The following is a 25,580-nucleotide window of genomic DNA, read 5'->3' as shown; positions in this document are numbered from 1 at the left end:
GGAGTCCCCACTTGACCATGAAGCTCACTGGGTGACTTTGGGCCAGTCACTGATTCTCAGCCTAACCTACCTCACAGGGTTGTTGTGAGGATAAAATGGAGAGGAGGAGGACCGTGTGAGGTATCTTGGGTTCCTTGAGAGAGGAAAAAGCCTATAAAAGTAATGATAATTGTCAGGGCCCAGCTTCACTACTGCAGTGGGCCTTGTAAGTTATACCCAGGATTTCATTGGAAGTAGCCTGGAAAGGCTTAGGCCTATTCAGCTTCTGGAATCTCAGAGTCTGTGTGAGCTTATCTCTGTCAGTGTTCTCAGAGCAGAGCCAGGGGGAGTCACCCAACTCCCTGTCTGCCTGCTGGTCTGGCCTTGGCAGGCAGGGAGGCTGGAAGCTCTCTGTTAGAACCTGACAGAGGTGGGGTGGGGTTTGCAGAAGGATTGCCTAGGTTGACGCGTCACTGCTGGAGGGCTGAGCAGTGACACCCAGTTTAGACAGGGGCCTTGCTGAAAGGTTAAAGGCCCTTGTCTGTTCAGGGATCTGGAGGGGGTGTCCTACAGTCACACCTTCCCTTTTAAGCTGATGCAAAGGCAAAGAGCCTTTGCTAGGAACATCTGATCTTCATTAGGGATGTCAGAGAATTCCGCCATGGTTCTCGGTGAGGCCGAATGCCAGTGCATTCGGCCCCCCGAAATCCGTGGCAGAACGAAGCCCCCACCCCCCCAACCCACGAAAGGCACGCGAAACGGAGCACTTACCTGCTGCTGTCCGCACTGACTTGCAAATGGCGGCTGCCCTGCGGCCGCCATTCACTTCTTCATCATAGCCGTGATAGGCTACGTAAATATTTACGTAGCCTATCACGGCTAACGCAGGGACGCCTTTTGCGTCCCTGCGGAGGTCGTGATAGTCTACATAAGTATTTATGTAGCCTATCACGGCAAGCCAAAAAAAAAAACAACAGCGTACGCAAATGGTGGCGGCTACGGCGGCCGCCATTTGTGTTCCCTATTTTTAGCCGTTTTAGCCTACGTAAATATTTACGTAGGCTAAAACGGCTAAAAATAGGGAACACAAATGGCGGCCGCCGTAGCCGCCACCATTTGCGTGCGCTGGTTTTTTTGTTTTTGTTTTTGGCTTGCCGTGATAGGCTACATAAATACTTACGTAGCCTATCATGGCAGCTTCGCAGGATGCAAATGGCAGCTGCTACGGCGGCCGCCATTTGCGTCCGCAGCAGCCCATCCGCAGCAGCCCATCCGCAGCCGGAACTCCGGAACTCCGGCTGCGGACGGCCCTGGCCTCTGCGGAGCCAGCCCAGGGAGGATTCTGGGGGGAGGGACAGAGTGCCTCCCCCCCACCGTGAATCCAAGCTGCGCAAAGGTAAGTGACTTTTGTACATCCCTAATCTTCATTGCCCGAAGCCTTCTCTGTTTGGATCCATCATCGTCTGGGCTTTTGGAGGCACTCTGCTCATGGACTGGAACTTTGGATTGTTAAGGACTTGCCATGAAAAGTACTGTGAGGCTTTTCATAGACTTGAACTCCCATTGCTGTGGATTGTGTGTCTGTGTTTGTAGTCAGCTGAGTGTTCAGCAGGCTGGGTTTGATCTACGACTTTTGGACTTCCCTCTGCCAGAACTCATGCAGCGTGGAGTTGCCAATGCAAAAGTGGTGGCCTGGAAGTGGAACTCCTTGCATGTGTGGGTATGCCCTTCCCTTGATCTTGATGGCCCTTGACCATGTAGCCTGGAGTTATCAACAAAAGATTCAAAGTTGGACTCTCTATAGGTGTGGGTTGTTTTGGCCTTTCAAGAAGTTATCCCTTGATTGCCTGATGGGTTTATTCCAGAATCATTCCCTTTCCATGTCTGGGGCTGGAACCCCATGAAAAGACTGTCTGGCTTAGGTAACCAGGAATCCAGAGTCCCTTCCCTTGTGTTCAGAACTGTGGAGATGGCAATGGAGAAACCACATTGATGAGGATCTCAGTCACGGTAGTAGTGTTTAGCTTTGGACTGTTCTGGAATTACATAGAGCCTTTAGCTACTGGCCATCAGCTATATGATTTCTGAAGAGTGTAACCATTAAGCTTTTGCCATGGGATTCCCTGCAATAAAGAAATCTCACTGATTTGGGTGTCCGGTGTCAGATTGCCCGAGTGTGTGTGCTGGGGAGATCAGGAAACCTGACAGCATGTTCCTAGCCAAACCAAAAATGCTCCTGCAAGCTTTAACAAACCCTGTAAGCTGGGAGACCCAACTTGGTTTAGAAAAAGAAGATATCGTAGCAGCTGTCTCCAAAAACATCAAGACCTGAGTATCTGGCTGGCTGATGCTGTAAATTACGTTACAGCTGCAAACAAACCCCCTTTTGCCTGGATCAACTACCAAGACTGTTTTCCTTTTTGCAACCCCAGTGGACCAGGACTGACCTGAGTCATTCATCGCCCCTGACACAGCAAAGATTCGGTTGCCCTTTACCTCATCGTGACTTGTTTTGAATCTGGGATTTACAAGTAAAAACAAACAAACTGAAGCTGGGTCCTGACAATAATAGTAATGATAATAATGATAACAAGAACAACAACAGTAGTAGTTTTGGTACCAAATGAAGACTTCTTAAAACTTTCCCCAGGTTCAGTCTGTTATGCTGAATTTTATCAATCTGTTCGACTGCTGTTCTGCAATTCTTAAAATTTTAGTAAGCTTTAGTAACCATTACATAGCCATTGTTTGTATTATTTTAATGCACACTGGCTAACCTCAGATGGCAAAGGACCCAGCAGGAGGCTTCCAACGGTGACTGTAAAATTTGGGCAGGCGCATGTGGATATGCAAATAATTTCATAATCCATAATAATAAATAATCCATAGTAATAACTTCATAATTTAATAATTTCTTTGGCAATTTTGACATATGGTTGCTAAGTTTTCAGTGAGTTTTTAAACAACGGCACTTGGCACGCTTTGTTTTTGTAGACATCTGGAGGTATTCTTGTCTAACATCTGTAAGATGATGTGGTATGTGTATTCATTCTTTGGGTACAATTGAGCAAAACTGAGGCATGTCATCAAGGAAATCATTCGGATTTAACTTTCAAGCATTAGACTTACCTAACCTTCGGAGGACTGCATCCTCTGTGTATTTGTAAACGTAAGAGTGTAACTATGTTGAGTAATCTCTTGAATCCTCAACTTTAAGTCAAAGGGCATTTCATATTTGTAGAGGATGTCACACATTGCTGCATATGAACTCCCAATTCTCCAAGACACTTGAAAGACCTTGTTGGTGGTCTCAGTTTGCAAAGATGAAATTAGCATGCCTTTATCAGTTGCCAGTCTGATAGAAAAATGAGCCAAACGGTTCTGTTTTTTCTCTTTCGTTCCAAGGAAGTTCAGATCTGCCGCCACCATGTTGAGACTGCTAAACTTCAAGCAGTGAGAAGAAGAAGAAAAAATCCTGGAAGCTGCTATGTTATACAGCTTTGGGATGAACAAAAGTGCTCTGGACATTTAAAAGGCCTAGCTTCTTATTATGAAACAAAGCTGAAGAGGAGGAGGAAGGTTTTAATTCTGACAAACACAAAGTTAGAGGTGCTGCTTCAGATTTTCCTGTACTTAGGAATCCTGTACTTCAGTAGCCACGCACTGCACCATTGCTAGTTTGAGGTGACACACAAATGATATTATTTGTTAGCAAAATGCATTTAGGCCTAGTTTACCCAACATGCCAGCCACATGGAAGATGGCTAAGTATTTTTCATGCAGTGGCTTTTCCACACTGCAGTAACTTCATGTAGCATGGTTACTAGATGGATCCCCAGCATCATGTGGAGAGTTTCCATGTCACTGGCTGCTAGGCACCTCACACCAATAATATTGAAATCTCCTACAGTAATGTGGAGTTACAGGGTTGCACGTGATGAGCCATGCTGTCCAAGATGCTTCTAGTATAGCGATGCCACCTCATGAAAAGGTATGGTGATACCTAGGTGACTTCCAGATGAGTCTTCTGTTGCACTGTCAACCCACCTAATTCATAGATTTTTACAGGGGCCCAGATAACTTTGTCTAACCCTCCCATGTTTTCCCACCAGTTTTTCCATCTTATTTTCTTACCCTGGTCTGACTGCTACAAATGTGACCACCATGTTTTTTTGTGGTAGCACTCTTTTTTCTTATTTTTTACCCACAATGTGTTTGAACCAAAATGTCTGGCACCTGGTATTATTTTGACAAAAGGAAGAGGCAAAGTGACCACGCTGGAAGATTTTTCCTACTCATTTGTAGATCATTGGAAACAAAGCCCTATGAGGAGGAGAGATTGAAAGAATTGGGCATGTTTAGCCTTGAGAAGAGAAGACTGAGGGGAGATATGGCAGCGCTCTTCAAGTACTTGAATGGTTGCCACAGAGAGGAAGGCCAGGATCTCTTCTTGATCACGGAATAATGGGCTCAAGTTACAGGAAGCCAGATTCCAGCTGAACATCAGGAAAAACTTCCTGACTGTTAGAGCAATACGACAATGGAACCAGTTACCTAGGGAGGTAGTGGGATCTCCCATGCTGGAGGCATTCAAGATGAAGCTGGACAGCCACTTGTCAGGGATGCTCTGATTTGGATTCCTGCACTGAGCAGGTGGTTGGACTCGATGGTCTTATAGGCCCCTTCCAACGCTACTATTATATGATTCTATGTAGCTATTCTATCTTTTCTTCAATGGATTTTCTGTGATAAGAGAAAAGATATAAGAAGTGGTGGGAAAAAATGGGGCAGTTACGAGTTAACATCATCTGGACTCCTCCCCACCCATACAAAATTCTGTGAACAAGGCAGGTCAATGGCATGGTTTACGGCCCACTTGAGCAAGGCCAAATTAAAAGACACAGGACTGGGGCAGGACAGGTATGCATGTTGACCCACATATCCCGGAAAGTACTAGTTCACCTCTACTCAGCACTGGTTAGGCCTCATCTGGAGTACTTTGTCCAGTTCTGGGTGCCACACTTTAAGAAGGATGCAGACAAGCTGGAGAGGGTTCAGAGGAGTGCAACAAAGATGATCAGGGGACTGGAAAGAAAGCCCTATGAAGAGAGACTGAAAGCCATCTGTCAGGGATACTTTGACTTGGATTCCTGCACTGAGCAGAGGGTTGGAGTCGATGGTCCTATAGGCCCCTCCCAAACCTACTATACTATAATTCTGTGATTCAAGATAACACTCATCTGGACATTGGAAGCTGCCTTATACAGTCCATTCATTCATTTTTATGTATTTATTTGTTCAATTTATACCCTGCCATTCCACCAAGAAAATGGTGGTCAAGGTGCTCATCTAGCCCAATATTGTCTACTCTGACTGGCAGCAGTTCAGCAGGATATGAAGCGCCATGACCTAAGGCCTATATAGCCCAGCATTTGGTTTGCACAGCTGCCATCCAGGTGACCATGGGAAGCCCACAGGCCGGACATGAGCACAGTTAGACCACCCCCGTTTGTGTTCCCCAGCAACTGGTACTGAGAGTTGTAGGGCGCAATCCTAATGGGATAGTTGGCTGCCTCCAAACCCAGAGGCAGCCAACTATCCAATGCAGGGTGGGCAGAACACAGAGGGGATCCTCTTCTCTGTGCTCCAGCAGCCCTGCATTTGCGGCTAGACAGCCAATTTTGACTGTCTAGCTGGGGACCTTAGAGTGGGAGTAGGGGAGGCTGCACAGTGCACAGGAAGCATTGTAATGACACTTCTATGGTCTCCTCCCCTCCCTGCCCCCAGGAATGCCCCCTTTTTGCTTGCTCCATGCTGCGGTTATGAGCGCAGAGACAGGGAAGAATCATGCCACCTATGAGGCGGTGGGGGAGGGGGCGGGGAGCGTGGTTTCTGGGAAACAAAAAAACAAGAAATCCTATGGCCACCTAGACACTGTCTAGCAGCCATAGGATTGCTCTCTTACTGTGTCTGATAATGGAGATATTATACAGCCAACATGACTGGTAGCCACTGACAGCCGTATCTTCCATGAATTTGTCTAATCCTCTTTTAAAGTTGTCGAAGTTGATGGCCATCACCACATCTTGTGGTAGCAAATTCTATAGTTCAACTACATGCAGTGTGAAGAAGTGCTTCTTTTTATCTGCCCTTTTATCTGAGCACCAGACTTGGCTCACATTCACAGCTTGAGCCTCGGGGGTTTTCCTGAAACCTGGGAACTTTTTCCTTTTTAATTTTTTTTTGCATAAATAGAAATGTGCACAAATTGCAGCCACAATTTGTGCAAATTATGGCTGAAATGTGCATAAATTACACAAATTGTGGGTGCAATTTGCACATATTTCTATTTAGACAAATTAAAAACAACGATCAGGAAATCTATCAACTGGCCTGACTCTATACAGATCATATTGGGCCAGCTCATGGGGAAATAAGCTGAAGTCTGTGGGGGCCGAGCTAATGAAAGCTCAGCAAACTCCACCACCCGCACCCCCTGGAAGGATTCCTCTGACATCCCTATTCACAATCTGACATGGACACACACAAGTTAGAATGAGCTCTGAGTGGAATTTGGAAAACACTGATAATCTGTGAGCTGAGTGATGTACACATACTTATATATATATACAAATACATATACATGTACTCTAACAGAAAAATGTCAAGGCCTGCCCACACAAATCCCAAGTAGCCAAATTCTTCTAAAGACTGAAACTGCAAGATTCTATTTAGAGCGTTGTACAAATATTAGCTAAACCACGTACTCATGGAGTCAAACTGGAACACATCTTGGCCAAAGCCCTTATGTCACTTGTCTGAAGCTATGCAACAAATTAGTGATGGAGCCAGTCATAATGCTATGAAGCTCTTGGTCCTGATTTACTTGACATTGTTGCCTTTTTTGTGGCTGTCAGTAAAGAAGCACCCAGCTCCTTGCTTCTCCCATTGGCCTGCTGATTTTTCTTGGTTTCCCCCCACTATTTTTCCACTGAAACATCCAGCACGGAAAGTTCCATTTAAATAATTTTCCCCTTTGTTTTTGGATGAAAGCTCAGAGAGCTGTAAAACGCAGAAGTCGGCATCTCCCATCTAGTTTTCCTAGGAGGAAATGAGACTTAACAAAAGTTTTATTGACTCCATCATGAAAGCAGCAACAGCCCTGACAGAAGTAGTGAGTGATATGGGGTTCAGCCTGAAAAAAGGGGGCTATTTTCCTGCCAAATTGTCTTTTAAAGCACTTACAGTACTTTAAAAGGCTACCTCCAGTACCAGAGGCAGTGAGTCTATGTACATCAGTTGCTGGGGAACATAGATGGGAGGGTGCTGTTGTTCTCATGTCCTACTTGTGGGTTCCTGATCAACAGCTGGTTGGCTACTGTGTGAACACAATGCTGGACTAGGTGGACCCTTGGTCTGATCCAGCATGGCTCTTATGTTCTTATGTACAGTTCTCTGATCAAAACTCTCCCAGTTCTGTGACTAGGAATAGCATACTATATTAATGTTATTGGAAGCAAAGAAAGACAATCAGCTGCATTTTGAACACGCACACACTTCTTAGCTCCCATCATCCCTGACCATTGGCCATGCTGGATGGGACTGATGGGAGTGGAAGTCCAGCAGGATCTGGATAGCCACAGGTTCTCCACCCTTGGAGTAGTGCAGGGATAGGCAACCTGGTGACCTCCAAATGTTTTGGACTACACCTCTCATTAGCCCCAGTCAACATGGCCAATGGTGAGGGATTATGGGAGTTGTAGTCCAAAACATATGGAGGGTATCAGGTTGCCTACAGCTGGGCTAGTGCATCCTGTTTGCCAACAGTAGCCCAGCCAGATGCCTCTGGAAAGCTCATAAGCCAAGACAACACAAATTAGTCACTAAGGCTAATTCTGTGGCCTGTATAAATCATACAAATTAAGCCTCAGCCTGTTGCTCAGTTAAAGATTTTAATTTAGTAAACATGTTCCATTGGAAACTTCATTTTCTTCCCTTGCCCAGTAGGTGAAAGGGTTATATTATTTCTACTGGCATCATTGTTCCTAGAATTTCAGATCTTTTCCCCCAGGCAGGAGAATTTCTAAATTCCAGGACTGAGACATGTGCAGTTGCCACAGCTTGCTGTTCCTTCAGACCATTAGCATCTTTTCCCTTCTCTGCGCTATCCGCATGTGCATTGACGAAATGCTACCTCCCGTCTACTCAAGTAACCTGGCTGTGATTGTAGACACGAGCCTATCAAATGATTGTTGCTTTATGGGAGGCATGTTGGTAAAATGCCACTCAAAAGAATATTGATAGAACCATATATATGATCACATAACTTGATCACATGTGTGCATTGGTAATTTAAGGGGGGAAACACAAGAAAGTGAAATCTGTGCATGCAGACAGCACGCTGTACACAATTTAGAACTAAAGAGAACAATGGAGAATGCCTTATTCATTGTGCTCAATTTGGAAATAAGACCAGGTAATTCAGAAGTCCAAAATCTGGGGAGAAATTGAGATAAGGAGAATGTTGGAAGCTTCTCTGTCTCTCCCTCTCCCTCCCTCCCAAATGTCCTATTTAAAACATTTTCAAGTCTATGATGTTCCCCTTCTCTTCCCAAGAGTTCCCCTGGTTTCCTCATGGCAGGCCACCCAGGCCCAAAGCCAGCCCCCAACCCAATCCATGCCTAGTCTAATTCTGTTTGAGTTGGTCCTGTGTTGAGCAGGAATGTTAATGAGTCCCCCCAGAAGAAAGAAATCTCTGGGAAAGTTAGGAAGGGGGAATGCTGTAAAAAATAATCCCAAGCATAATTATTTTTATTTTCATATTCTCCCTGCTGGCTCTGTCTAAAGAACTCACGTTAGAGGTCAGCGCCTTCTGGAGGCAACGCCAGGAAGTCACTGGGGTCCTTTGGTTCAGGGTGTCCAATTGACATGCCTGTCTGTCGGGGTCTCTAGTAAGCCTGTTCTGAAGTTTGTAGAGATATGGCAGGGAAAGAGCTAAGTGCTTACATAGGCAAATTAGACTTGACAAATGCTAAAGAATTCCTCCATTGTCGGAATTTTTCCAGCCTCTCTGGCATTCCAAGTTTAATGTATGATGAAAGACCCAGCAATAACAAACAATGGCTTTATTGGTCGTTCCGGTGAGTTCCACCTCCTGACTATTCCAACATTATGCATACCCAACAGTAGCATAAAGGTAGGTAAAAAATAAGGAACATGTTAATCTAAGACTCCTTAAGTAATTGGAGAGCCCCCCCCCCCAAATCACAATAAACATTGCTTTATTGGCATCCATACTGGAGGGCAGTAGATGCTCTGTTGGAGGAAAGGAGCCTCTGTGAAGGCCAAGGTAACTAATTTGTGGCTCCAGCTGGATTTTGTATCATGAGGTAGCCAGTAAGCCCCTTGTCTTAATTTTGGAGTAGGCTCTTTATAATGTTGTTTACAGGGTAAATGAATGGCTCCTTCTGCTGGATGTGTCAGTAGTTAGCTCAAAATATATTGCTGAAGATTATTAATAAGACTACAGCATCAGTGCATGTGGCCTTCTCAATCTATCAGTGGAGAACCCAGTGCCATCTAGAATCAGAAAAAAAGAATATTGTTCAAAACTGGGTGGGAACAAAAGCAAGATGTCTGGAAGTTATGGAGGAATCTCATCTGGGTAAATTGTTTTCTTTTGGATTTAAATGGCCAGGCGAGTGCAGCCTTCTAAGATGTGTCAGTTCTTCTTGGCTCTGTGAAAAGCAGAGGCCCCAGTCTCCATGGAGTTTACCTTCAAGGGTCCTGTAGTCCCATGTTTAAGGAAATCGTGATGTTCTCAACACACAAGTATGAAATGCAACAATTATTCATTGTTAATTATTCTAAAAATTCTGACCGTCCCCATTTGCCCTGTGTTCTTCTATACCCTCTATCAATATATTCGGCTGGAACCAGCACTCCTGCTTGTTATCCAGGCTTCTGATTATCCAAGCCTTAATGATGTCCCTGAGACAATTCCAATAAATGATCTTGCAGGATGAATGAGAAACATACATTTTTTCATGAATTTTTTTTTAAGGTTGTTTGAAGGACCCTCTAAAACCTACAACTAGGCAGGTGAATTTCCTTCCTGTAAACAGAGCATAAGACAAGTGGTTTCTCTTATATTTTGCCCTTTTTGGGTTTCTTTGTATAACTTTTCCTTGCAGTTTCTGGGAAACCAGCCCCAAATCTGTTTACAGATCCAACCTATGGCTCCAATTTCCATGCTTCAGCGTTGGCTTTGTATACAGAGTAAAAGAGTTCCCATTCCGGGTATCCGCTGGTTCCCTGCCCAGCAGTGTGAAGCAGCTGGTAACCAGCTGTCCTATAACAATACAGTTCCATAAGTCTAAGCCATAAATGATCCAGCCTGGCTTTCAGTCTGTCTTTATCCTAAGAGCACTTAGCAACTAACATGATACAGATGCTAACATCATATTTCTTTTAGTTTCTTCCACTCACCTTCTTGGGTGCTTTTCCTGATCTATTTTTCCATCTTATATTCTTCCCAGTGGGATACTCAAGAGGAGACTCATTTAGTTTTACTTTTTCTCTCTGTGATTTATGTATATAGATTGTGTGGACCAGCTTTCCCCAATCAGACACCCTCCAGATGTGTTGGACTGCAACTCCCATAATTCCCAGCCAGCATGGCCAATTGTGGGAGTTGCAGTCCAAGTTATATCTGGAGGGTACCAGGGCTCATTCTACATGGGGAATTTACTGTGGTGCTACTGCACCTCACACACGGACATGTCCCATGATGTTACCCCAAATTTGTATCAGTCCCGGATTTTCTTGCCATGAAAACTGCATTTTTGCGAAGTCCCTTTGTGATGGATTTCCCCTGTAGTCTGTCTTCCCTGTGCTTTAGAACTCAGTGTGACCTTACTGGGTGGTACCACTGGGATAAGCAAGAGAATTCCAGAAAAATGTCTATTTCTGCTTCATTGACTACGCTAAAGCCTTTGATTGTGTGGATCACAACAAACTCTGGCAAATTCTGAAAGAGATGGGGGTACCAGACCACCTTACCTGTCTCCTGAGAAACCTGTACGAGGGTCAAGAAGCAACAGTAAGAACCAGACATGGAATAACCGATTGGTTCAAAATTGGAAAAGGAGTACGACAAGGCTGCATATTGTCACCCTGCTTATTTAACTTATATGCAGAGTACATCATGAGAAACTCCGGGTTGGATGAATCACAGGTCGGAATTAAGATTGCTGGGAGAATTATCAGAAACCTCAGATACGCAGATGATACCACCCTAATGGCAGAAAGCGAAGAGGATCTAAAGAGCCTCTTGTTGAGGATGAAAGAGGAGAGTGCAAAAGCTGGTTTGAAACTCAACATTAAAAAAACAAAGATCATGGCATCTGGCCCCATCACTTCCTGGCATATGGAAGGGGAAGAAATGGAAGCAGTGACAGATTTTATTTTCTTGGGCTCCAAGATCACCGTAGACGAAAATTAAAAGACGCTTGCTCCTTGGGAGGAAAGCTATGGCAAACCTAGACAGCATAGTAAGAAGCAGAGACATCACTTTGCCGACAAAGGTTCGTATAATCAAAGCTATGGTTTTCCCAGTAGTAACGTATGGCTGTGAGAGCTGGACTATAAGGAAGGCTGAGCGCCGAAGAATTGCTGCTTTCGAACTGTGGTGCTGGAGAAGTCTCTTACGAGTCCCCTGGACTGCAAGGAGGTCAAATCAGTCAATCCTAAAGGAAATCAACCCTGAGTGCTCATTGGAAGGACAGATACTGAAGCTGAAGCTGAAATATTTTGGCCACCTAATGTGAAGAGAAAACTCTCTGGAAAAGACCCTGATGCTGGGAAAGACTGAAGGCAAAAGGAGAAGGGGATGGCAGAGGATGAGATGGCTAGATAGCATCACTGATGCAATGAATATGGACTTGAGCACGCTCCGGGAGAGAGCGCAGGACAGGAAGGCCTGGCGTGCTATGGTCCATGGGGTCACGAAGAGTTGGACACGACTGAACAACAACAACAACCACTGGGATGGGGTGGGGGAGGAGGAGTGGCTTCAGAGGAATGGAAAGTTGCAAGGTTGCAAGGTTGGACCCAAGGAGAGGAGTTAATCCCTTCCTTTCATTATCACCCTCTGCTGACCAAGACTGGGTGTTTTGGTTTTTTAAGTAGTGTTTCCTAATGAGGCTTACTCCTGAGAAAGTTGCTTTGGGGATGACTTAAAAATAAATAAATCCACCCCTGTACACAACTGCAGCTGGGTATAAGCATAAGCAAGGAAACTTGTTGATGTCCCAGTTAACCCCTTCTTTTGGCTTCACCCTCTGACAGCTGACCAAGATCGGGTGCTTTGTTTTTTAAATAGTGTTTGCTAATGACACTTACTCTTGAGAAAGTCAGCAAGTTGCTTTTCGGATGACTTAAAAACAACAACACTCCACTCCTTAATGGATGTAAAAAAAAAAGAAAAGAAAAGGAAGGAAACTTGTTGATTTCCCGAGACTCCGCCTACAAAGCCAAATTAATGTGGTTTAAGATCATACATTTGCCTCACAAAAGCTAGATTTATATCAAGTCTATACCACATTAATTGGCTACATGTGCCACGGGAGAAGTAGATGTGAATTCAAGAAAATGCAGTTTTAAACTGCATCAGAACTGGAAGACACGTCTGAGTAGATTGGGCCCAGGTTGGAGAAAGATAACACACACACACACACACACACACACACAGATAATTCATGGCTATGTCAGAGCTGCTGGCAATACCCCATTGACATTCTTTCTTTTTTGATGTAACCAACTCTTTAAAAAGATATATTTTATTGATTTTAAACTTACAAAAACTTACAAAACAATAACATTTGATCAGATGTATAGTGTGTTCAGTCTCTGCTACAATTAGTGTTATTTAAAAAGCTCTGCCTCTTCATGTTGCTATATTTCTCTACAGCCCAACATGGCTTTCCATAAATTATCACGTGTTGTCTGTGGTTTCAGTTTGTCCTTATTATCATTTGCATATTGTATAAAACATCCTCCAAATGCAAAGAAGTTTCCATCGTTGCTGTGTTGTCTTTCTGCCCATTTTTGTTTTGTTAGTTTTCCATTAGAGCAACTGTCCATAATTTCTGCCACCATAGATCTATTGATATTTCTGAGCTTTCCTTCCAGAACCTTGCTATTTCCAATTGTGCAGACATAAAAAAGGGGAGTTTTAAGAATTCTTTCTGCATAAGGTTTCTATTTTCTCACTCAGTGCTGGACACACATGAATTTGTTGTTTAGTTATTTTCATACCCCTATTGGCATTCAGAGGATGCCATCTATTTCTTAATCTGGCTTCATATCCAATAGTAAATCTTGGTCAATTTTTCAAGCTTCGTTAACCATTTCCTAGTGTGGCTGGGCAATAAGAAAAACAACATTATGTGTAGCTAGGGGCTTGGGATGGAGAAAACCAATCTCTCACTTCACCCAGACAGGGAACTAGGGGATACATGGAATAGGAGCTCTTTTACTCAGCATGCAAAACTGAGATTGATGCACCATGCCATGCTTTTATTTGCATACATTTCATTGACATCCATCCCTGCCTTCAATCACATGCACCTGTTGCAAAGATTGTAAAGAATACATAAATGTGAAGTTAATTGGTACTTGTTTGGCCTGAGCAAACTAAGCCTGAGCTTATAGATAACGTTAGCCACTGGTCATGAATCAAAACCCCAGGTTGGCTAACTTTTGTGCCTTTGACTACAGCTTGATCAGCAGGTGAAGCTTTCACCTGCAAATGTCCAGACATCAATTGCTGTTAAAGATATGGCTATTATAGGAGCCCATCAAAAACTAGCCCACATATACACAGATGCTAATAGTAGGGATGGATGGGCTCACCTTCATCTGTGGCCACTGGGCACTTGCTATGTGTTGCCCATGTGCTGCGTGAGCCGGCTCTTGATGCCTCGGTGAGCACTGCAGGGCTGCTTCTCCCCTTAGAGAGCCACCTTTTTGTGTAAAAATGGCAGCTCGGGTTTCTCCGTAAAAGTAATGTTGTGTAAATGGTGGCTGTAAAGGGGCCATTTATGTAACATTCCAAGCAAATGGGTTTGGTAAGTGGGAATGGCTTGGAAGGCAGGGTCCAGGGGGCCAAGCAGGGAGGAGTCCTCTGGACTCCCATGACATCCCTCACTAATAGTCACGCATGGTCTTGCCCAGTGTAGGCTGCTGTTCGACCAGTGGTAAATCACTGGTCGAATAGCACCTACTTCGCCTGCAGAAGGCTTCTAGGTAGGGATGGAGAAATCTGTCCATTTCACTTTCTCCTGCATTTGAATTTTGAAAACCTCAAGTTCCTTCCATCCCATATATGAAGAAATGTGTGCATTTTGGTAAATCCTTATCTAAAATGAATCCAAATGAAATTTTCATCCATCCAAACCAGCCAGATGTAACAGGTATGGCTATTCCTAGTGGGGAGACATCCTGCCTGCTGCAGAGCTGTGAAAGACGAAGAAACTGTTAGACAAAAGAGGTGGGAACTAGGGATGGATGGATTCCCCACCATCCGTTCCAGTGGGGAATCCGTGGGAGGGGGGCGATCCGTTCTTCTCCCCTGGAATCCTCTGGAGTGGCTCCACTCCGTGAGGATTGGGGGGGGAAAACTGGCTTGGGGGCTACTTACCTTCTCTCCTGCTGGCCAGATCCGTTTGTCTCCTCCCTGCTGATCACCATGTCTTAAAAAAAAAAAAAAAGCGATTGGCAGGATGTGCCCATAGACTTATATGCAAAATAGAGCTGTGAATCTCACGTATAAGCCTATGGACACATAGACTTAGATGCAAGATTCATGGCTCTATTTGCGTCTAAGTATGAGCACATCCTGCTGATCACCTTAAAAAAAAAAAGACATGGTGATTGGCAGGGAGGAGGCGAACGGATCTGCCTGGCAAGAAGCAGTCTAGTGCCGTTCCGCCTCCAGTCCTCCTGGAGCAGAGATAAGAATCCGGCCTCATTTGAATCTGCAGTGGATTTCTCTGACATCCCTAGTGGGAACCCTAATTCAATTCCAGAAGCACGGCTGAACACGCACAGATTCAAGCCCAGACTTTCAAAGGCCAAGCACTCAGAGGTCTGGGTCTGGATGGATGCATCTCTCAGATATGTTTTCTCCCACATTTTGGTTGTTGTTCTAAATTCCAAGTTCTTTCCATCATTTATATGAATAAATTTGCAAATGTTGGTAAGTTCTTATCAAAAAAGGAAACAAACAAAAACTCATGCATCCCTACTTCTGAGGACCAAACAAAAAATTGGATTATTTGTTTTAGTGTAAGCACACAGCCTTAATATAGGCCTGGGCACTCCAAGAACAGGGGGGGGGGGATTTATGCTTTTCCCCTCCTGTTTTTATCTTGAAATGCCACCCCTCCCTATAGAGGAGTTAAAAACACACCCATCTTCATTGTAATCAATGGAGATGTTTTGTTTTTTCTTTGTTTTTTTAACCTCCCCCCCACATACAAACACAAGGAGGGTGGCATTTTGGGATGAAAATGGAAGGGGGAAAGCTTAAATCCACCCCTCTCAGAGTGCCATGGTCCCAATCTGAATCCAAGCCATGCACACTCACACTATGCTATGTGTGATTGGATGAACATTCCTTTTGGCCCTACGGTTCGATCGCTGGTATCTCCAGTTAAATGATCTCGGGTAACAGGGCTGGGAAAGATATTGGGTAGCTACTGTGTCAGGAATGATTCTGAACATGTGGAGATAGCAGCTCAGACTCAGAATGGGAACAGCCGGAACTGGGGGAGGCTCCCTCCCTAGTGAGCTCAGATATGGATAGGCGCTCTTCTCAGGACTTTGGCACACAGATGGCTCAACCTGAAGGGCTCCCCCACTTTCCTCCTCCATGAGAACTCAGGTCTCGGGGGAGGAGGAGAGTGCAGGGTGTGACTTGAAGAATGTTGGAGTCCGGTGCAGAGCGAAGCAGGAAAAGTTAGAAGCGGAGCTCAGACATTCCACCCAGTTGGCTATGCGTGATAGCCTATGTAGGAGAGCACAACTATAAGGGAGGGGCATCCCCCCTAAGTTATTCTGGCTGGCAAGTTCTTGTTCAAACTGCCAGCAACATCTCTGATTTCCACTTGGCTCCTCTATTGATATTCGTAATTGTGTGGAGTAGCTGTTTTCCTTTGTAGCCTGAGAGTCTCTGAGGATCTGAATTTGTAAAGAGCCTGGTTGTTAACTAATAAAGTAGTAAGCCTGAAGCCTGGTATCCTGAAGTGTGTGATTGCGAAGGGAGAGGACCATACTGACATACTGCCACCCCGAGTAGATGATGCTATGCTAAATGAACCAGTTGTTTGGCTTGGTAGAAAGCAGCTGCATATGCTCAGAAGACAGGACATGAAGATAATAATGCAGGCTTGACTTGTTCCAGAGTCCCAAAGAGAAAGGGAAGGCTCCTGGATTTGACTCCAGGGCTGGTTCTTCATTCCCTGTCTAGATTGGTGGGGAAGGGGAAGAAGCAGCCTAATCCTTCAGGTGAGAGTTATGCCTTCCCATTTAGCTGCACATAAGGCAACCTGAATCTCCAGCCTGTGAGGGGGCTAGAAGAAGGGAGGGTAACTGCAGCTGGCATTCTGATGCTTGATGGTGTGTGGTGATGTACTTCGTGGTTTAATTGTTGTGAACCACCCAGAGAGGTTCAGCTATTGGGCAGTATAGAAATGTAATAAACAAACAAACAAACATACAAGCACCATTAAGCATTATAACATGGTGTGTGTGTGTGTGTGTGTGTGCAGTTAAGAGATAGATAGATAGATAGATAGATAGATAGATAGATAGATATGGGGTTATAAAGAATATGTGTTCTTTATATACCCAATGGAATATATTCATTAGGGCTGTGCACAGCCTTGTTACAAAGCCCAAATAACAAGGCAGAGCAGGCTGATTTGGAGGACCCTCCTCATGATACGAAGCAGATCAGAGCAGAACCGAGGCTCCACAAGGCGAGGTGCCTCCCCCACGAAGCACCTCCTCCGCCTCGTATATTCAAAGCTCTTCTGAAAGCCTGAGCACTCCAGACAGGCTGTCTCCAAAATGTATCAACTTCAGAATGCTCACACGGAGGGGCAGGAGGAGGAGAAGGAGGGAGGGGGAAGGTGAGAGGATGCGGGAGGTGGGGGAGGCGAGAGGGGAGGGGAGCAGAGGAGGAGAAGGGAGAGTGCTTTGGCGAATGGGAATTTTCAGGCGGAACCTATGTCAGCAGTCTCCATTCAGAGAGAATGGTGGAAGAGGGGGGTATATATAGTTTGGCAAACGGCTGTGTTTGTTTATTGCACAAGCTGTGTCTTTGGGAGAGGGATGGTGTATGGTTAGCTGATCTGATGTGTGTACGTGTGTGCAGGCCTTGTCATTCCTCCTCCTTCTGTTCCTTTGTTCTCGATTGCTATCAGCCAGGCTTTCCTAGATTTCTAAAGCAAAACAGCTACGTTTGTCCTGGGATCGGTCCTTCACTCTGGGCACGAGCTGCCCCTTTGGGAGTGTTTGTTTTCTGCCTGGGCACCCACTGCAGCTGTCTTCTATTTCTGTCGACCTCCGACTGTTTCATTGTGTGTATTCATCTCTCTTTTCAATATTTTTTCATACAAACATAGTTTTTCTTCACTCGTTGCTACGCTCCCCCCCTCCGCCTTCCCATCATTGTACAAGGTGCTTGCCTGGGGTCTCGGCAAAGTTTCCTGTTAATTAGACCCTCACTGCTTCTGGCTCTATTCCATTCCATGTCCTTTTCGTCTTTCAACTCTGTGTTTTCTAGCTTTTTAAAAATTCAGTCTTATTTTGATTTTTAAAAACAAACATTGACTTCTGGGCATGTTCCTCCTCTCCCCCCCCCCCGCTGCCCCGAAGTAATATTCAACCATTTAGTTTTTTCTTGCTTTCTAAATTCTTAAATAAAGGCACACTAGAGCAGCCTACATTCTGAAATGATCTTTCTTTTCTGTCTTGTTCCTCCCAAAACCGAAATTAAAGAAGGGTTTTCTTGTTTGCTTGCTCTTGTCTCTTATTGCCTCCACCGTCCTCCTGTATTCCTTGAACTTTACCTGCTTTCCCTAAACGAAAATTAAATATAAAGCTATACACACACACACACACACACACACACTTTATTTGCTTACGTAGTTCTGCTTTTCTTTTGCTCTTGTGTGTCTGTGTCCATGTGTGTGTGTGTGTTTGTGTGGTGTTCCTCCAATGTAATTTGTCCAAAAAGCACTATTTATATTAATTAACTTCTTATTCCAATAACACTCCACTGTGTGTCAAAACAATCCAGCGCAATATGAGGCATCTTCGAGGTGTTGGCAGGGGCAGAGGTTGGCGAGGTGCTGCTGGCACTAGCAGCACCATTAGGCGAGCTGTCTGTCCTGTAGCGTAGCTAGTGCATCCTGGTGCAGTAGGGCAGCAAAGTGCAGGGGCCAGTTGCAGTGGCCCCCAGGGAGCTCTTCCCAATAGAAGTGCTCGTTGGCATGTAGGAGCAGTAGAAGCACCACAGGTCCTGACTGGCAGAGTTGCTGTGTCATCCTGCCTCTGTCAGAAGACCACTGGGAGCCTGACGTCAGCAGACATATCCAACTCCATCAACTGGATAATTAATATGGACTTCCAGAATTCTCTCATCCTTCAGGTCCCTAGAATCAGGTTTTACATTAAAACCTGTTTGAGTTTGGGCAGAAGTGGCCTGGCCAAGAAAACCCCAAACATTGAAATATCATAAATACTCATTTTGTGTGTGCTAGAAATAAACAACAGCAGATAGAAGAAGAAAGCTCTTCCAGGCTGCCTGCCAGGTAAAGTGTATACACAGCCATAGAGAGGCTGAGTTGTTGATTCTTCAGAATAAACTTGTTTTGCACTTCAGAGAAACCTGCAGCAGAGATTAGGCACAGTGACCCCCCACTTCAACACACTATCCCTTCTGAGTTCGCTTTGGCTTTCAGGTAAAACTCAAATTTCACCTGCACCTAGCACACAAGCCAGTGGGCCAAACTGCCTGGGTTTGGGTGTGTGTGATGCCCTCGAGGGGGGCTGGGAGGGGCCAAGGTGTCACATACATGTGTGGAAACAGGAAGAAGTTATAGTGCTTTGCTTTGAGAGTTTCTGTGGAAAAGATCAGATTTTAATTCCTTCTAGCACAAAAACCACTGGGCCAAAATGTCAGACATTTTGCAGGTGGTCTCCTCTCCAGGGAGGTGGAGAGGTCCCCAAAGTTCATGCCTGTATCATAAAAACTAAAAAAAGTTATGACCATTTGTGTTTTCTCATGCAAGTCGATGGGAAAACGCCAAAACCGCATGATCTGGATATCCGAATCTCTCTCTGGATCCGAGTCAAAGCGGAGGGGGCCTGAATTGGTCCGAAGTGGATAGGAGTAGCTTCAGAGGATCCAAAGCCGCATCCGAAGCAGATCAGGGGGTCTGTGCACAGCCCTAATATTCATAGAGGGAAACTATATATCCCATCAATCTTTTTAGGAGAAACTAGGACAAACAAAACAAGTGAGAACAGTGAAAAGATGTCGGCATATTAATAGCATTGTATTCCCCCGATGCTGTAAAGAACAATATTGTTTAGGAACCTGGAATGTCAGATCAATGAATCAAGGTAAGCTGGAGGTGGTCAAACATGAGATGGCAAGATTGAACATCGACATCTTGGGAATCAGCGAACTAAAATGGACAGGCATGGGCGAATTTAATTCAGGTGACCATCATATCTACTATTGTGGGCAAGAATCCCTTAGAAGAAATGGAGTAGCACTCATAGTCAACAAAAGGGTGGGAAAAGCAGTACTGGGGTACAATCTTAAAAATGATAGAATGATCTCAGTACGAATCCAAGGCAAACCATTCAACATCACAGTAATTCAAGTCTATGCCCCAACCACTGAGGCCGAAGAAGCTGAGGTGGATCGGTTCTATGAAGACCTACAACACCTTCTAGAACTAACACCAAAAAAAGATGTCCTCTTCATCATAGGGGATTGGAATGCTAAAGTAGGAAGTCAAGAAATCACCGGGATAACAGGCAGGCATGGCCTTGGTGTACAAAATGAAACAGGACAAAAGCTAATAGAGTTTTGCCAAGAGAACACGCTGATCATAGCAAACACTCTTTTCCAACAGCACAAGAGGCGACTCTACACATGGACGTCACCAGATGGTCAATATCGAAATCAGATTGATTATGTCCTTTGCAGCCAAAGATGGAGAAGCTCCATACAGTCAGTAAAAACAAGACCTGGAGCTGACTGTGGCTCAGATCATGAGCTGCTTCTTGCAAAATTTCGGCTTAAATTGAAGAACGTCGGGAAAACCACTAAACCGTTCAGGTATGACCTAAATCATATCCCTGATGAATATACAGTGGAGGTGAGGAATAGATTTCAGGGATTAGACCTGATAGACAGAGTGCCTGAGGAACTATGGACGGAGGTCCGTAACATTGTTCAGGAGGCAGCAACGAAATCCGTCCAAAAGAAAAAGAAATGCAAGAAAGCCAAGTGGCTGTCTGATGAGGCTTTACAAGTAGCTCACGAAAGAAGGGAAGCGAAAAGCAAAGGAGAAAGGGGAAGATATACCCAACTGAATGCAGAGTTCCAGAGAATAGCAAGGAGAGACAAGAAGGCCTTCTTAAATGAACAATGCAAAGAAATCGAGGAAAACAACAGAATGGGAAAGACTAGAGATCTCTTCAAGAAAATTGGAGATCTCAAGGGAACGTTTTGTGCAAAGACGGGCATGATAAAGGACAAAGAAGGCAGGGACCTCACAGAAGCAGATGAGATTAAGAAGAGGTGGCAAGAATACACAGAAGAACTATACAGGAAAGATCTGAATGTCCCTGATAGCCATGATAGTGCGGTCACTGAACTTGAGCCGGACATCCTCGAGAGTGAAGTCAAGTGGGCCTTAGGAAGCATTAGTAACAACAAAGCTAGCGGAGATGACAGTATTCCAGCCGAGCTATTTAAAATCCTAAAAGATGATGCTGTTAAAGTGCTGCATTCAATATGCCAACAAATCTGGAACACTCAACAGTGGCCACAAGACTGGAAAAGGTCAGTTTACATTCCAATTCCAAAGAAGGGCAACGCCAAAGAGTGTTCAAACTACCGCACAATTGCGCTCATTTCACATGCCAGCAAGGTGATGCTCAAAATCCTACAAGCTAGGCTTCAGCTGTATGCGAACCGAGAACTACCGGAAGTACAAGCTGGGTTTCGAAGAGGCAGAGGAACTAGAGATCAAATCGCCAACATTCGCTGCATCATGGAGAAAGCAAGAGAATTCCAGAAAAACGTCTATTTCTGCTTCATTGACTACGCTAAAGCCTTTGATTGTGTGGATCACAACAAACTGTGGCAAATTCTTAAAGTGATGGGAGTACCAGACCACCTTACCTGTCTCCTGAGAAACCTGTACGAGGGTCAAGAAGCAACAGTAAGAACCAGAGATGGAACAACCGATTGGTTCAAAATTGGGAAAGGAGTACGACAAGGCTGCATATTGTCACCCTGCTTATTTAACTTATATGCAGAGTACATCATGAGAAATGCCGGGTTGGATGAATCACAGGTCGGAATTAAGATTGCTGGGAGAATTATCAACAACCTCCGATATGCAGACGATACCACCCTAATGGCAGAAAGCGAAGAGGATCTCAAGAGCCTCTTGTTGAGGGTGAAAGAGGAGAGTGCAAAAGCTGGTTTGAAACACAACATTAAAAAAACTAAGATCATGTCATCTGGCTCTATCACTTCCTGGCATATAGAAGGGGAAGAAATGGAAGCAGTGACAGATTTTACTTTCTTGGGCTCCAAGATCACCGCAGACGGTGACTGTAGCCATGAAATTAAAAGACGCTTGCTCCTTGGGAGGAAAGCTATGGCCAACCTAGACAGCATAGTAAGAAGCAGAGACATCACCTTGCCGACAAAGGTCCGTCTAATCAAAGCTATGGTTTTCCCAGTAGTAATGTATGGCTGTGAGAGCTGGACTATAAGGAAGGCTGAGCGCCGAAGAATTGATGCTTTTGAACTGTGGTGCTGGAGAAGACTCTTACAAGTTCCCTGGACTGCAAGGAGGTCAAATCAGTCAATCCTAAAGGAAATCAACCCTGAGTGCTCATTGGAAAGACAGATACTGAAGCTGAAGCTCCAATATTTTGGCCACCTAATGCGAAGAGAAAACTCCCTGGAAAAGACCCTGATGCTGGGAAAGACTGAAGGCAAAAGGAGAAGGGGACGGCAGAGGATGAGATGGCTAGATAGCATCACGGATGCAATATGAACTTGAGCACGCTCCGGGAGAGAGTGCAGGACAGGAAGGCCTGGCGTGCTATGGTCCATGGGGTCACGAAGAGTCGGACACGACTGAACGACTGAACAACAACAAAATTCCCCCGCCCCAGATTATTAGTAGCAAAAGGGCTCTCAGTATAATGTGTGTGTATGTGTGTGTGTTTGTAAGGAAAAGGGGGAGACTGTGGCACAAGGTGTGCACAATAAATCCAGTTGAGCTCCTTAGAGAAATCTATTGGCAGACTGCAAACTTCTTAGTGACAAATGTGGTTTTTCATTATCATGACTTTGCATTCTCCAATGCAGATGGCAGCAGAAGCATCAGGGCAGCAAGGGGACAAGCATCTCCCACCCCACCCCCAGTTGAGTAGTTCACACACCCTTGGTTGTTTTGGGAGAGGACTGTAGCTCAGTAGTGGAGCACCTACTTTGCATGGTGAACATCCCAGGTTCAGTCCCCAGCACGTCCAGGCAGGGCTGGGAAAGACTCCTATCTGAAACTCTGGAGAGTCAATGCATACACTCTAAGCTAGATGGACTAGTGGACTGGCTTGGTATAAGGCAGCTGCCTATGTTGCTGGAACCCTATGATGATTGGAAGGAAAGGCGCTTTTCACATTCAAGTTCTAAATGGATCAAAAACATGAATTCCATTTCTTGTCCATGCTAAGTTACGGCAGAACCCTGGGCAGTGGCTTTGAGAGAGAGAGAGAGAGAGAGAGAGAGAGATTATAAGAAAGGATGGAACTAACACAGCCTCTCTGTGATCCTTCTTATCTTACACCAAGGGTGGGCAGAAGGTAGATCTCCAGATATTTTGGACCTCAGTTCCCAGAAGCTCCTGCCAGCATGGCCAATGGCCAGGAATGGTAAGAGCTGACTTCCGGTTAGAACCAATGTCACACTCGCAGCAGTCCATGGAGTCTCCGCGGGATGCTATCTCAAACAGCTTTTTAAAAGGTTGAAAAACCTTTTAATCTCCCCCCTGGAATTAAAAGGGGGGCAAGGCAGCAGCTGGATGAGATCTTGGAGAAAAGTACTCTCCGCGAAGAAGCGGGGGGAGGGGGGAGGCTGGATTCCGAGACTACCCTCCCAGAGTGTAAACATTGCAAAAAGCTGTTTTGAAACTCCTGTCTAATAGGGGAAAACAGGGCTGATGTGTTCCATTGTAATATATGGATTAAGAAATATCAACAACATCTGAGGGATGGTTTAACAATATTTGAGAATATCTGAGGACCTGCAATATTTGTTTGAAGAGAAAGTGAGGAGAAAGGAACTGCATCACCGCCTCCCCCCCCCGCCCCCCGTACCTCCATTGGCAAGGGCTCCGAGAACCGAAGATATAGGGGAATTATTTACTTTGATAAAAACTTTATCATCGTAATTTGCTGAGCAATCTAAGAGGTTGGATTCAATCCAAAATTCCATCACCACCCTGCAAGGACCTGTGGATTTAATTAACACTTCTTGGCAAAAATGGAGGCGAAGGTTAACGAGCTGCAAGATAAGCTGACAATGAACAAAACTACAACACAAGCTTTTTTCAAAAATTTCTCTGTCAGAATTTCCCAATCGGAGGCCTTCATGCACAGATCCAATGTAAGTATTATTGCCTAGAGATGTAAATTTGCTACCTTTGTAGACAGGTTTTTGCATGAGATACTCCCTGTGCCATCTGATTATTTATTTGATATTGAGCAGGCATTTTGTGTGCCAAATGCTAAAGGGACTGGCTATACGATTACAGTCCATTTTGCAAGAATCTTCACAAAGAATCATATCCTGTGTTTGGCAAGAAAGAGTGGAAATCTTTTTTGGAAACAAGATAAAGTTATGCTATTTCCGGATTACATCAAAGAGATGGCTGATAAAAGAAGGGAATTCATCAAATGAACTTACAATATCACTTAAAATACCCTGCTACATTTTGCATTGTTTCTGAAGGTCAGATGAAGAAATTCCTAAATCATGAAATGGCGTAGGCATGGCTGAACGTAAAAATGAGTGAGACTTCTGTTTCCCATGAACTGGAATCTTTAAAGAAGTTTTGTTAATTGTTTATGTTTAGTCTGCATGATTCAGGCTAGGTCAGAGATAACTGATTATACATACATTCGTTTGCTCTCTTTCATTCTTCTTTTTTATTTTTCCTTAAATTCTCGTTATAATATGCTGTATTTAAATATATTGTTTGAGGGTGTATTGTGCACACTCATTTATATATCTAGTATAAAATATATTACTGACTGTTGTAAGGTTGCTTTCAAGCTTTATTATTATATAATGTTATAATTTCATCTCTTTTTTCCCCTGTTATTATTATTATTACTATTATTATCATTACTATATGACTACTAAGTAAGATTTTTGGTTGGTTAAACTGTTAAGCTTTATTATTACTATTATATTCTAACTTAAGGGCAATATATGGTTGCTGGGAATGAATTTTAAGCCTGCTTCCTTGCTATGAGACTAATGATATGATATTGAAATGTAAGGTTGATTATTAAATTGTAATATTGCTAATGTTATAGGTATAGTTTCTAAATTAGAATGGGATCTGAAGCCCATGTGCACTGGAGTTTAAATTTAACCCTTTAAAAAAGGAGGAAAATTCTTCTTTTTCTTTTTCCTTTCTCCCCCACCCCCTTCTTCTTCTTCTTTTCGGTATTGTTGTGTCCTCCTAAGAATATTGTACTGTTAGGAAATTGTAGTTATTGATCAGGTTGTTGGTATTGTTTATTTCATTTATAAAGACAAAAATAAATAAAAAATATTCTCAAAAGAAAAAAGAAAAAAAAGGAATGGTAAGAGCTGAAGTCCAAAACATCTGGAGATCTACTTTCTGCCCACCCCTGCCTTACCTATGGTGGCCACTTACAGATTGTCAGAAAAGAGGAAATGAATCAACAAAAAGAAAGGACCATATCTTAGTGGCAGAGCACCTGCTTTGCATGCAGAAGGTCCCAGGTTCAATCACCGGCATCTCCAGGTAGGGCTGGAGAAACACCTGCCTGAAATCCTGGAGAACTGCTGCCAAACAGTGTTGACAATATTAGGCTTGATAGACCAATGGTCTGGCTTGGCATAAGGCAGCTGTCTATGTTCTTATATGTTCTGATGCACATTTAGAAATTATGGCTATAATTTAAATAGAAATACAGTACATCTCACCATATTGAGGAAGACTGACCTGTGTGCCTGC

Source organism: Heloderma suspectum, chromosome 4 (assembly GCF_057233095.1).
Source record: "Heloderma suspectum isolate Gila_16-S chromosome 4, 16-S_ref, whole genome shotgun sequence".
Taxonomy (NCBI): Eukaryota; Metazoa; Chordata; class Lepidosauria; order Squamata; family Helodermatidae; genus Heloderma; species Heloderma suspectum.
Note: the sequence above shows the minus strand (reverse complement) of the source record.